Source organism: Ornithodoros turicata, chromosome 5 (assembly GCF_037126465.1).
Source record: "Ornithodoros turicata isolate Travis chromosome 5, ASM3712646v1, whole genome shotgun sequence".
Classification (NCBI taxonomy): Eukaryota; Metazoa; Arthropoda; class Arachnida; order Ixodida; family Argasidae; genus Ornithodoros; species Ornithodoros turicata.
In genome coordinates, this window is record NC_088205.1 from 37089178 (window position 1) to 37102749 (window position 13572).

Sequence of the window (13572 nt, forward strand, 5' to 3'; positions counted from 1 at the left end):
CTTTGCGCCGGCACTTACCGGCGACTTGGAGTCAGTCGGTTTGAGCGTCTCGAACGGAGACATTCTTTGTTTGCTCTAGTGTTGTAACGAACCCAACCGGACATTAAAAGTGGCGACGAGGTGTTTTCTTACTTCGATTACTTCAGCAATGGCAACACTCCTTGGACAGATTGAGCCATTCGACATCAGCAACCAAGACTCGTGGCCATGCTACGTCGAACGTTTCGAGCAATATCTTGAAGCCAACGGCATTACCGAAGCAGAAAGACAGAGGTCAGTGTTTCTCAGCGTGTGCGGTGCATCGACTTACTCGCTAGTACGTTCACTGACGGTCACTGACCCAAAAAGCCCTCGGAATGTACCTACAGCGACATTGCACAGCGCTTGACAGACCACTTCACCCCCGAACCATCGCACATCCTTCGTAGGTACCATTTTCACAAACGGGATCAAAAAGCTGGAGAGAATATCATGGACTACATCGCTGAAATACGGCGTCTCAGCGAGGTTAGCAACTTCCAGGATCTGGATAATATGCTCAGAGACCGACTGGTTTGTGGAATCCAGGACCAAATGGTACAGAAACGACCATTTGCCGAGCCTCAACTGACGCTCAAGTCAGCGATGGACCTTGCATTGGCAGCAGAAGCAGCGTCACGTAACGTTTCAGAGCTACGGGCCTCTGACGAAAACGTCCTTTATGCTGAAGCAACAACACCCGCCAAGAAGCCACATACAAGTCCAGACAAGGTGGAATGACTCAAAGAAAGTCTATCAGCTGCGGGGAGAACCATGACAGGGAGACCGGCAGGTTCCGCAATGTTACTTGCAACTTCTGCCAGAAAAAGGGTCATATCGAGAGAGCATGTTTCAAGAAGCAACATTCACTCAGGAAGGACGCCCAGCAGTCCACTTCAGAGCTACACAACGTCTTAGACAGCGCATCCAAAACCGAAGAGGTTTATGATATGTTTCATTTGGAATGGCCAGTCCACTTCTCACGGACTGAACCTTTTCGAGTCGAGGTCAAATCGACGGCAACCCTGTAACTTTGGAAGTCGACTCGGGTTCCAACACATCAATCATAAACGACACTGTGTACAAGCGACTGTGGCCATATAGCCCATCTCTCACTCCAGAGGACGTTGTTCTTCGTACGTGGTCTCATGACCAGCTCCCAGTGCTTCGTACCCGAAGTGTACAAGTCCAATACCGCGACAAAACAGCAAAAAAGCCTCTGCTCGTCGTATAAGGTTCAGGACCTTGTCTCCTTGGCAGATCTTGGTTTGAGGACTTGGGAATCGGAATGCAAGGCATTCACTCGCTTCCGGACTCTGCGACAAAGTGGCAACACCACAAGGTTTTCCAAGAAGGACTAGGGCAGTTCACAGGACCTCCGGTGTCGGTTGACATCACTCCAGGTGCCATTCCCATTTTCAAGAAGTGCCGGCCTGTACCGTTCGCACTTAAAGAAAAAGTGGATGCAGCGATTGACAAAATGGTACAGGACGGAGTTTTCGAGCCGGTTGCATACTCAAAATGAGCAACACCGATTGTGCCTGTGTGCAAGCGGGATGGAACTATTCAGATGTGCGGTGATTATAAATGCACGATGAACACTGTGAATTCGCCGGATACGTATCATTTACCTACAGCCACAGAAATCTTCGCCATATTATCAAACGGCAAGCTGTTCACGAAGCTGGACCTTAACCAGGCTTACCTCCAACTGTCCCTAGACGAGAACTCATCAAATATCCTGACACTCAATACGTCTCGAGGTTTGTTCAGAGTAAAGCGTCTGCCTTTCGGCGTTTCGGCAACACCCGGAATTTTTCAACGCTTGATGGACACGATTCTGAAAGGGATTCCCGGCGTTGCAGCATTTTTGGACGATGTCATAATCACCGGTTCGACACCCCAGGAACATGACCAACGTGTTCAAGCAGTAGATGGGTAGAAATCCAGCGAACCGGTAGAATGTAGGAAGGGAGTTGCCTCAGGACAGAAAGGCCTCTTGACAGGACAGGTGCTGTGTTCAAGCAGTGCTCGACAAGCTGGGTCAAGGAGGCTTGCGAGTAAACCACCGCAAGACGCTGTTTGCTAAAAAGGAGCAAGAATTCCTCGGTTTCTACATAAATGCTAAAGGGATACAGGCTTCGACAAGCAAAGTTGCGGCGATTCAGAATGCTCCAGATCCTACGAACAAAAAAGAAGTGCAAGCTTTCTTGGGGCTGGTGAATTTTTATGAACGGTTCCTACAGAACAAGGCCACGCTATTCGAACCACTGTACCGACTTCTCAACAAAAATGCCAAGTGGAAGTGGACCAGCCAGCATGCAGTGACATTCAAGAAGATCAAGAGTGCTCTGTCCGAAAATCTAATTCTGATGCACTACGATCCAACTAAGCCGATTAGTCTTGTTTGTGATGCTTCTCCTTATGGGGTGGGTGCTGTGATTTCCCGCGTTCAGCCAAACGGACAAGAAAAGTATTAAGTACTGGACTCTCATAATTCACAACGCTCAACTGGCCTGAACACGATTTAATTAGCAATTAGAGCTTATTGGGACCCCCTACATTAATCAGCACCCTCCAGGGAGTCATTACACTAATTGGGGAGCATCTAACTCGTGTCCAGACCAGCTGAGCTAGTTGTGGACTACGAAAGTCCATAAAAAAGAAAAAAACAGATAGCAATAGAGTGGAGAGAAACAATTTATTCGAAAATCAACGACGCCGTGGCGAAGAAACCGCTCCGGAACGCCCGAGTGACCAGCGTCCACCATGTTGGTAGTTGGCACCTGGCAGTTGCAGAGATCGACGATGGGTGGCCACTTAGTTGCAAGGCATTACACCAGAAGGCGTCACCATCATAGCTCTATGCGAGAAAGAGAACAAGATACTAGCGGAAGGTAAAAATGGCAACACTGCTCAACAAGTCTAGGCATGCGAGAGAAAAGGCCAAACTGCTACTACTAAACAGCATGGAGAAAACGCTACATATCGGGGGAAAGGCGACTGGTTAGGCCTAACCACAGCGTCACAACACTACGCAGCTAACACAAGGCGGGAACCGCACAACGCTACACGTGCGTCAACACGGAGAAAAGGCTTGATCATCGCTAAACAAGTCTAAACATTCGCGTATGGGCCACGGCAAACATGCGAGAAAAGGAGCGCGGTAAAACAACGCACAAACATCGGCAAATCACTTACCTTTTCCCCCGCGGCAACGGTGCGACTGCTCCATCCGGCAGCCAGGCAGAAACTGAGCGGGCGCGAGGACTGTGGAGCAACCGAGCGCACGTCTGCTCTTCACGACAGCGAGCGACCAAGTGACTGGGGCGTAGGGCCGCAGGAGCTGCGCAAGCGCGCGCGCTCCTAGGCCGTCCGGCCGCGGGTGGTTTCGGTTTCGCTCTCTGCTCCTCCCGCTGCACGCGCGCTTCTAGCGGCAGCGGGTGGCTTCTCCGTTTCGGTTTCGCTCTCGTTTCTTTGCGCGCGTTTATCTGTATAAAGGCAGCGCGCACTGCGCTCGCGTCATTTCTGACCGATACGTGGAAAACGCCATGTGTGCTTTATTCTCCTGCATTTCTCGTCCACGGGGAAAGACAAAAAACGAAGAACTTCGGGAATTTATTCGCGGCATCGTGGAGGAAGCCTTTCAAGTCCACCGCCTGGAATGGTTGCAAGCATGTCAAGAAATGTGTCAGGACAAGATGAAGACGCTCGACCGCATCTTAGCGGCGGACAGACTGACGAAAAAGAAGTCCAACTTTAGCCTGGATAATCTGTATTGGGAACGCAGTTCCGATCTAGAGGACGACGACGACGTGTAAATAAAAGTGATGCATTTCTCTACGAGTCTCAGTCTCTTCTTTTTCTTTGTGCAACGCACGCAACGTGTCTTCCCTCCGAACCTTTTCGTTTCCGTCATCCTTTTCGCTGTATCTTAAGCGGACCTTCAATGTGCGGCAAATCTACTTTCGTCGCGAACGTGCTGAGGAACCTGAACGACGTGGTGGACAAGCCTCCGTCACAAATATCCTACGTACAGAAATATGCTTCGCCGAGCATGCAGGACGAATTTGGGGACTCCCGTAAAATTTACCAAGGAGCTACCGCGAGAGTGGGACAGGTAGCGCGCTATGCTGATCGTCGTCGACGATCACATGACCGACGACGGTTCCTTGAAGGAGGTGACCGATCTTTTCATTCGGGGTTCTCACCACGCCAACGCGTTGATCTTCTTACTCATCCAAAACATATTTTTCGACAGTAGCCATTTTAGAACTATATCCTTACGTTAGAACTATATCCTTACGAACTATATCCTCTGGCTACAACGCCAGTTACGTCATCTTGTGGCGCACGGTGCGCAGCGTCCACCAGATGGAACATTTTGGGCAGCAGCTATTTGTCAGAAAAAGATTGGAGTATTTTCTGGACGCATATAAACAATCGATGTCGTCGCCCCATGGTTATTTACCATTGGATCTTCACAACTATACGCACGAGGACCACTGGTTGCGTAGCAATATCTTTCCGGGTGAACGTCCATATATCTACGCTCCGAAATGAATCTCCGCCCTCACCTCACTTTACTCAAAGTACTCTCCACTCTACCCCTCCGCGCCGTCGCGACGTCGTGAGACGTTCTTCTACGTCCGACATGAAACACCTCTCCGAAATTTGCCTCAATGTATTGAACGGAAAGGTGGCTCTAGCTCCAGACACGGTTGAAGAAGCACAAACGCTTCTTACGACGGCTCGCCTACAAAAAGATTCACAAGAATCCACAAGCGTTTGAAGCGCTATCTGTCTCAGCAGCGAGGGCAGGGCGTTCTTTTGTCGGTGGTTCCTCTCCTACTTTCCGCCATGTTGCCAACCTCTTTGCCAATGGCCAAGAGAATTGAAGTGACTGGCTCCTCCATCGGGAACATTCTTTCCTCGAAGGAGAGTGACAACGTCAAAGTGAAACTCAAACTGCACGCACTGTATAGCATACTCAAGCAGTACGGATTTGACTCCTACGATAATAAAAACAAGGCATCCGACGCTACAAATGACTTTAGCCATTCACTTCTCTCTCCAGAGGTGGACGAAGAAGAAGCGGAAAGGGTCGTCTCGGAATTAAAGAAGGTTATTTCCAGGGATCGCGAGGGTTGTGTCTCTGTGTCTGGCAAGCCCATCAGGCACTCCTCCGTTTACGAACTCATCAAATATTTGTTGCAACGTAAGACGGCAAAGAAGCCTTCCTGGTTCCCTAAAATCTCGGAACTATTGCGCCTGATTTCTCTGCCCAAATCTCGCGAGCCTCAACAGCAGCAGCAGCAAGCCTCCATTGCGTGGACGCCTTATGGAAGGATATGAGAAACCAGAGGCTGGTTTGGGGGGAGTGGACCGCTATAGAAAAGCGCGTCACATCAGCAAAAACAAGGCTCTCGCCATTCTCAGAAAGCTGGACGCCTACATGCTACATCATCCGGTCAGAAGAAAGTTAAATAGGAGACGCATCATCGCGCTCAAGATCAACGACGTGTGGCAATTGGACCTCGCCGACTTTTCAAAATACAAGAGATTCAACGGTGGCTACCGCTACATTCTCGTGGCAATCGATTCCCTCTCCCGCTTTCTGCGCACCCTCCCGCTAAAGACGAAGCGCCCCGCCGAAATGAAAAGGGCCATGATAAGACTTTTTCGGGGAGTCAACGCGCCTACACGCATCTTTTGCGACAGAGGAGGGGAATTGTACAACAAGATCGTCAAGGTTTACCTGCCACGAAAGAAGGTCCACATGTATTCCACCTTCTCTCCCGTAATCAGGGCATCGCAAGCAGAACGGGTGATACGCACTTTACGTGACAGAATATTTCGCTATTTTAGAGTAACTGGAAAATACCACTTCGTTTCCGTGCTTCCCAAGATCGTGCGCGACTACAACAACGCCAAACACAGGACGTTGGGCATCAGCCCGTCCGAAGTCACGCCCGAAAACGAGTTGGAGCTGTTCAATAAGATAAATGGGAAAAACCCGTCGTACCCTCCGTGAAAAAGAAGCTCAAAGTGGGGGATAAAGTGAGGGTCCTACTACACAGAAAAGGTTTTCATAAGAGCTCGGAAGGGAGTTGGTCGCCTCACATTTTCACCGTCTCCCACTTGAGAGACACCTCCCCTCCCGTCGTGCACCTGAAAGATTATCGGGGTAAGGAAGTGGATGGACCTTTCTACTCCGAGGAGGTTCTCGTCGTAACCCGAGACACCAATCAGCCTTGGCTAGTAACGAAAGTGCTGAGAAAGAAGAAAGGGAACGGTCAGAGCTTCTCCTTGGTTCACTGGTTCGGTTACGACAAAGAACACGAAAGTTGGGTTCCGAGCAGCGACGTGGTCAAGATTGGGAAATGACGTCAGACATCTACGTCCACCTCCTCTCGAACGCCAGCATGGATAAGTTTCCCTCGAATAAACTCAACGCCTTCACGGTAGCTTTGGATAGTCCGCTTAAGCTCTCGAATCGCTATAAAGTCGGTCTGATGGATCTCAGCATAAGCAACGATTTTTTAAATATCGGATACGAAAGGCAAGATGCGAAAATCGAGGTTTCTTTCGAGGACACGGTCGAAGCCGGGAGAACTTTTCGTGTCACCTCGGATCTCGAGAGGGATTTGGGAAAAGCCCTTTCGGAATTTAACGTTTCTTTCGCGTACAATAAATCGCGATACGACTTCGTCTTACCCGTGGACGTGAAGGCCGTGGAATTGGACCCTCGGCTCGCACAGGCGCTCGACTCCTCGCTAGCATCGCGCGACGCAGGTCGTGTGGTGAAACCTCCCAAATTGAGCGAACGCGAAGCCACCTCCATCTTATTGGAGGACGCCGCACCCGTCGCTTTCGGCGACGCCATTTTGAATTCGGAAACCACGTCCCTACATAACACACTCAACAAGTATTTCCAGACGCACAAGCTGGACGCCTCGCTAGAATTCGCGGATAACGTCTACTCTCTGAAAACGTCGAAAGGGTTGCACGTATACCGGAACCCTTTGTCAAGCTGCTACAGCTCACACCCGTCGAGGGACACGGAGAAACGCTACGCGTCTCTCTCCCCGTAGCGCGTCAATTTTCTTTCACGATCAAGACGAAAATTCCTCGATCTCTGCAAGTACATCTGCCTCCCGGCTATTTTACGACGCCGCAAGCACTTTTGGATGCGATTAACCAGCGCGTAGGCGAACGCGCGCGCTTCAGCATCGACGGAACCGAGCAGAAATGTAAAATTCGGCTTTCCGAGGGCACCACCTCCTTAAGACTTTCCGAGTACCTGGTCATGCTTTTGGGCTTCGAATCGCGTACCCTGTTCACAAGGGGAGGAGGATGCCACGAGCTCCGTCGAGGTACTCCTGGAACCCCCGTTTCGCAACATAATCGTCTACACGGATATCGTGGAACCCACGTACTTGGGGAGCGGGAAAAAAACGATATTAAAAATACTACCCTTTTATTACGAGAAAGACAAGCACGTCGTCACCTACACGTTAGATAACATCCAGTATTTTAACCTGTCTCAATTCGAAATTCCCTCAGTGACGATCGTTCTCGCGGACGAAACGGGAAGGCGTTTGCCGTTGCGGTCCAAAGGTAGAACCAATTTAACGTTGCATTTCAAATATGTACCGTAATTCTCCCAAAATAATTCCCGTGTACACGGGACCCCTTTTCCAACGAGGGGGCGGAGTGTTGAGCAACATATCCAAGTTTATCGTTCCCATCTGGCAACAAATAAAACCGATCGCCAGGAGAACGTTGAAGCGCTTGGCGCGGAATTTGGCCGACGGCGAAGGAATACCGCGCGCAGTAAAAAAGACGGCCATAGCAACGAAGAGAGACGTGCTGGATTCTATGGAGGGCTCTGGAAACAACAGTGGAAAGAAACGCCGCAAAAGACAACAAAAGGCGCCGACGCACGACGCACCTGCAGATATCTTTGGTACGCCGTGAAGGCAGTGATTTCCCCAGATATTCACTACTGGGGGAGGTGCCGAGCTTTCAAGGTGGGGGAGGGGTCATGCTTGGTGATGGTTCCACTTACGGAATTTTTCTTAGACACGGAAAGAATCGTGGCACAATGGTGACATATCTGCACGGCTTTCCCGGTTTATTTGTACTTGTTATTACTTTAGAACACAGTACATTAGAATAGAAATTCATTGTGAACGGCATTTCAACATTAAGATGCATAATCACACGACCGACAAAGATAAGAGACTACCATCTTGTCAACGAACACCTAGCAATCAACGGTGAAAACCTTAGAATACCTCGCTTGGTTGAGTTGGGCGCAAATGGCTCTTGATGATCCACAATGAGTTTGCGTGCTCGCACGCATTTTTGCTCGTACATACGTGCAAAATATGCATTGCACAGTCACTTTCAAATGATTTTGAACAAATGTATGGTACGATCATCTGCATGACTGTGGTCCTACAGCCCAAGTTTGACAGCACAGGATGTAATTCGCTGTGCCGGACTCACTACCAGAACGTGTTGGTGGCCGAGCTGGGTGGAGTCACCTGAGAAATTTCAGGGGGGGTGTTGCAAAAATGCAGGGAGGGTGTAGTAGGGAAAGTGACGTAGGGAAATCTCTGCGTGAAGATCACACATCCGCTGTGCGCTCCGTTCATCATGACGTCAACGAAAGACAAAAAACAGCCGCCGCTCTGTCTGACGAGTGACATGGTGATATTCGAACCCCCTTCCATTCAATACGGCGTGGAAGATACTTCCTACCAACTCTTTTATCCGGTCAACGGGTAAATAATACAGTGATCGAATTTTCTATTCAAAATTTGCAAAGGGCCCACTTGGATCTCTACGGCAGCTTCGTGTCCTTGACCGCGCACATCATTCGCGTGGACGGAGCAGAAATGGACGAGAAAGATGTCGTTTTCCCAATAAACCATCTGTTGAGCGGCATGTTTAAGACGGTCACCGTTTATGCGAACAAAACAAGCTCGTCAGTTCCAACGAGTTGTACGCCTACAGGAGTATTTTGGACATCGTGCTTCATTCCACGCCCCTGGCTCAAGAAACCGTGCACGCGGCTGGACTCTTTGTCGAGGACGACGAACATTTAAAGAACGATTACGACGTCTCGTCTCGCGGTGCGAAACAACGTTACCAAGCGACGAAGTGTGGAAAATACTTTAACCTGGTCGGACAGATCAATACCGACCTGTTTCAACAGCCGCGCCTGATGGTACCTGCCGTCGAAATTCGCGTCGTTTTCCTGTTAAACAACGACGAATTTAAACTCATATCGGCCCCCAACGACAAGAAAACGTACAATTACGAGGTGGACATTAAAGAAATGATGTTACACATGAAAAAGGTGACGCTGGCACCTTCCCTGTTTTTGGAATACGAGCGGCGGCTTCAGACCACGCCTGCCATCTGCGCGTTACGCGGATTGGAAACCAAAGTGCGGTGTTTGAGTGTCGGGAGCTTGGACGCTCAGTTTGAAAACGTTTACCCCGAAAAGGTGCCTTCCAAATTATGCGTCGCCCTGTTCGCCACGTCCGACTTTCTCGGCAACATCCAATCGAACCCCTACCAATTCCGCCATTGCGACCTATCTCATTCGATGCTCTCCGTGGACGGCCAGCAAGTGCGAGCCGAGTACGACTTTAAGAACGACCTCGTCAAAATTCGCTACTTTAACTTCTTGCAAGAACTGGGTGAAAAACATTTCAAGTACAGCTACGACCGATTTAAAACGAACGGGTTCCTTCTCTACTTCAACTTGGACGTGGACAAGTGTTCTTCTCCTTCGCATTTGAACGAGTGGCGAAAAGGAAACGTTCGCCTGCAATTACGCTTCGCTCAAGCCCTTCCACACGTGGTCACCGTCCTCTTGATTTCCGAGTGTCCCAAGCACATGTGCGTCGACAAGGACCGTACGGTCACCTTTCCATAGAAAAGATGTACGAGAGCGAAATCTTGGCACTCGTGTGCCTGAAACCCCTCGCTTCCTCCATACTGTGAGGCATTTGCGCTTCCGACGAAGCCTTCGTTTTACGCAAGCCCGGCTATTTAATCATCAATACGGAAGAGCGAAGAAAGCGCGGGCAGCACTAGGTGCTCTACCTGAGAAACTACGACGGGTCTGCCGTGTTTTTCGACAGGTACAAACTTCCCCCCATCGAAGCAAACCTTCGAAGGACTTTACTAGTGGGCGAGTATAACGACAAGTGTATTCAATCTCCTCTTTCGCCTTACTGCGGGCTTTTTTGTATTTACGTAGCCACGCGCATGTCGAAACGCTACGGCTTGAAGAATTGTGTATTCATGTTTTCCTGTAACCTCGAAGAGAATGACGAAACAATAAAATGTCCCCTCGTTAGCGAACTCGTTTCGTAAAATAGTCTATTTTTTCACGACATACACAAGACGCTTGCGAGACGATCTTCCAACGTGCTGACCCGACGCTCGTCGCCGGTCACCGTGACGTCGAGGGATGTGTGGAGAAGCCAGTAGCGACTGACGATGGGTCGGTTGAAACCCGCGTTGATGAGACACGGGTCGACTGCCTCTCCTCGTCTATACTTTTCCAACAGCTCGAGCTTGTAATCTGCGAAACGCTTCATTTTCTTTGCAATCTTCCCACGGACGGTGAACAGACGTAAGGGTATCGTCTTGAGAATCGAGCGAAAGTCACCCTCGCAGCCATCGCCGTGAATATAATCGCGTAATCGCAGCAAGTCCTGATACATTCGCGTTTGCACAAAGAGGGCACAGCGGCACCTCAACGAAAATGATGTCAAATTTTCTTCTGTTTGCCGTGCAGATAACGCAACTACTCTTGGTCGAGTTCCCTATCACAACTGTACAAGATCTGCAGCACCAGGAACTCGTGTACCCAGCACCTCCTACTTGTGACCGGTTCCAACGTTACACGTCAACGACAACAGCGCACCAGGATATAAAAGCTGGAGACCGATCGACACTCTCCAGAGGGCACGGCGGCACCTCAACGAAAATGATGTCAAATTTTCTTCTGTTTGCCGTGCAGATAACGCAACTACTCTTGGTCGAGTTCCCTATCACAACTGTACAAGATCTGCAGCACCAGGAACTCGTGTACCCAGCACCTCCTACTTGTGACCGGTTCCAACGTTACACGTCAACGACAACAGCGCACCAGGATATAAAAGCTGGAGACCGATCGACACTCTCCAGAGGGCACGGCGGCACCTCAACGAAAATGATGTCAAATTTTCTTCTGTTTGCCGTGCAGGTTGGTTCTGTTCGTTTGACGAATAGTTTCAAAAGTGATGAATTATATCTGGTCGTGCTGCCGTGCCCGGTGGTCTTGTATGCAGAATTAATTGATTCATGGATCATGTTGTGTAAAGAGATGACATCAGGGGATATAGAGATTAACACGGGGCCCGCTATTCAAGAAATGGTGCAAATGTTGATAGCTAAACAAGATGAGATGGACAAAACCATGAAAAGTACTCTGCAGGAGATTAAGGACACTGAAACGAAATCAACTAATGAGATTCGAAAGGTATGCAACATACTTCAGCAAACTGCGACGGAAATTAGAGAGACTTTCAGTGGTAGAGGATAGGTTAACTATAATAACTCAACATGAGAAAACAATTGAAGATCTTCAGGTAACAGTCAGGCAGCTGCAAGGAGAGGTACAAAAGCAGCATGCTAAGATAGATGATTTAGAAGACCGTAGCAGAAGAAATAACCTGGTGATCTATGGTATACCAGAAAGTGAGCACGCCGAAGATTTAAAGTTACTAGTTGTTGAGGATGTGTTTTCAAAGATGCTTGGTTTGGATGTGAGAAGTATTGGAATGCATCGTCTTGGACTTAAAGTACAGGGAAAGGAAAGGCCTGTAATTATGAGACTGTACGACTACACAGAAAAAATGTCTATCCTAGACAATGCAAAAAAGTTAAAAGGGTCAAACATATTCATTAACCATGATTACTCTCAGTGTACAATTCGGAACAGACGGTGTCTGTGGCAAAGTTGTCAAACGGAACGCGAAAATGGAGCGAAGGTGAAGTTAATTCATGATAAATTAAAGATAGGTGACAAGATATACGAATGGGACGACGATACAGGAAGTCGTGTTTGTCTGTCAGATAAGCAAAAGACTGTACATGAATGACCCAGTAGTTGTTGCATCCTAAGTTTCAACGCAAGGAGCTTGGTGAACAAGGCATTGGGAATGGTAGTTGCTAATATATAATCCTGTACTAGTAGCGGTTACCGAAACCTGGTTGACTGAGGAAATATCAGATGAACAGATTGTACCTCCTAATTATAAAATTATTAGAAATGACAGAAATGGGCGGGGTGGGGGCGTGGCGATTATTGTTAAATCAAACATAGAATGCTGCTTGTTAGAAGACCAGCCCCCAAATGAAACTGTTTGGTGCAAAATAAATATTGGTCGTGCCGTTTTTATTATTGGTGTTGTGTATAGGCCACCTAAGGCTCCACCGTCCTTCCTTACGAATCTAACTGAATATATTTCTAAAATTTCAACACGAAGAACTCGACTACTGCTTTTAGGTGATTTTAATTTGCCATCCATTAATTGGGATACTTTGCAAGAAAACCCAGCGGATGTAACTAATTCTAGTTTGTTAATCGACCTTGTGCTACGATATGGCCTCAAGCAAACTGTAAAAGATTTTACGCGAGTTGGTTTATCTTCAAGCAGCATTCTGGACTTGGTGTTCCTCCTTTACTCTTTATCGGCTGAAATCGATGTGGTTGAAGGTGTATCCGATCATAAGTTGATTGTCTTGAATTGTGATTTTGAAATGAGTAAATGAGGACAAACATCGAAATATGTACCTGTTTACGATTTTAACCAGTGTGATGATGTGGAAATCTTGGACTATCTGGAACTTAAGTTCTCAGAGTTCACACTGAAGGCAGAGGAGCATGATGTGAATGAGTTGTGGTTATTCTTTAGAAATTGTGTGCAGTATTGTTTAACAACCTTCGTACCAATGAAACGTAAAAAAATTCAACAAAAGTCACCGTGGATGACCAGAAGCATTATACACTTGAAGCGCCGAATTTCACGACAACGGAAGCGTAAACCTGTTAACCAAGCGAGGATCAAGGAATTATGTACACAATTAAGAAATGAGCTCAAGCAAGCAAATGAAAGGTTTCACAGTACCACTTTGGAAACATCCATAAAAGACTCTCCCAAAAAATTCTGGAAATATCTTAGGAAAGATCAGCAGCGGGTGTTATAATTGAAGATGACCTTGTAAATGATAACGTCGATATAGCTAACGCGTTCAATAATTATTTTCAAACAGTATTTAATCGCGGCTCAACACTGTACTGTGAGATCTTAGATACTAGGACGAATATGCGAATGGATAATGTAAATATCGATCGTGAAGGCGTTTTCTCTTTACTGCTCAACATAGACCCCAAAAAATCTGCTGGACCAGACGAGTTGCCAAATACATTTTTAAAGAGGTATGCAGAATGGATGTCATATTATTTGACTGTAATATTTA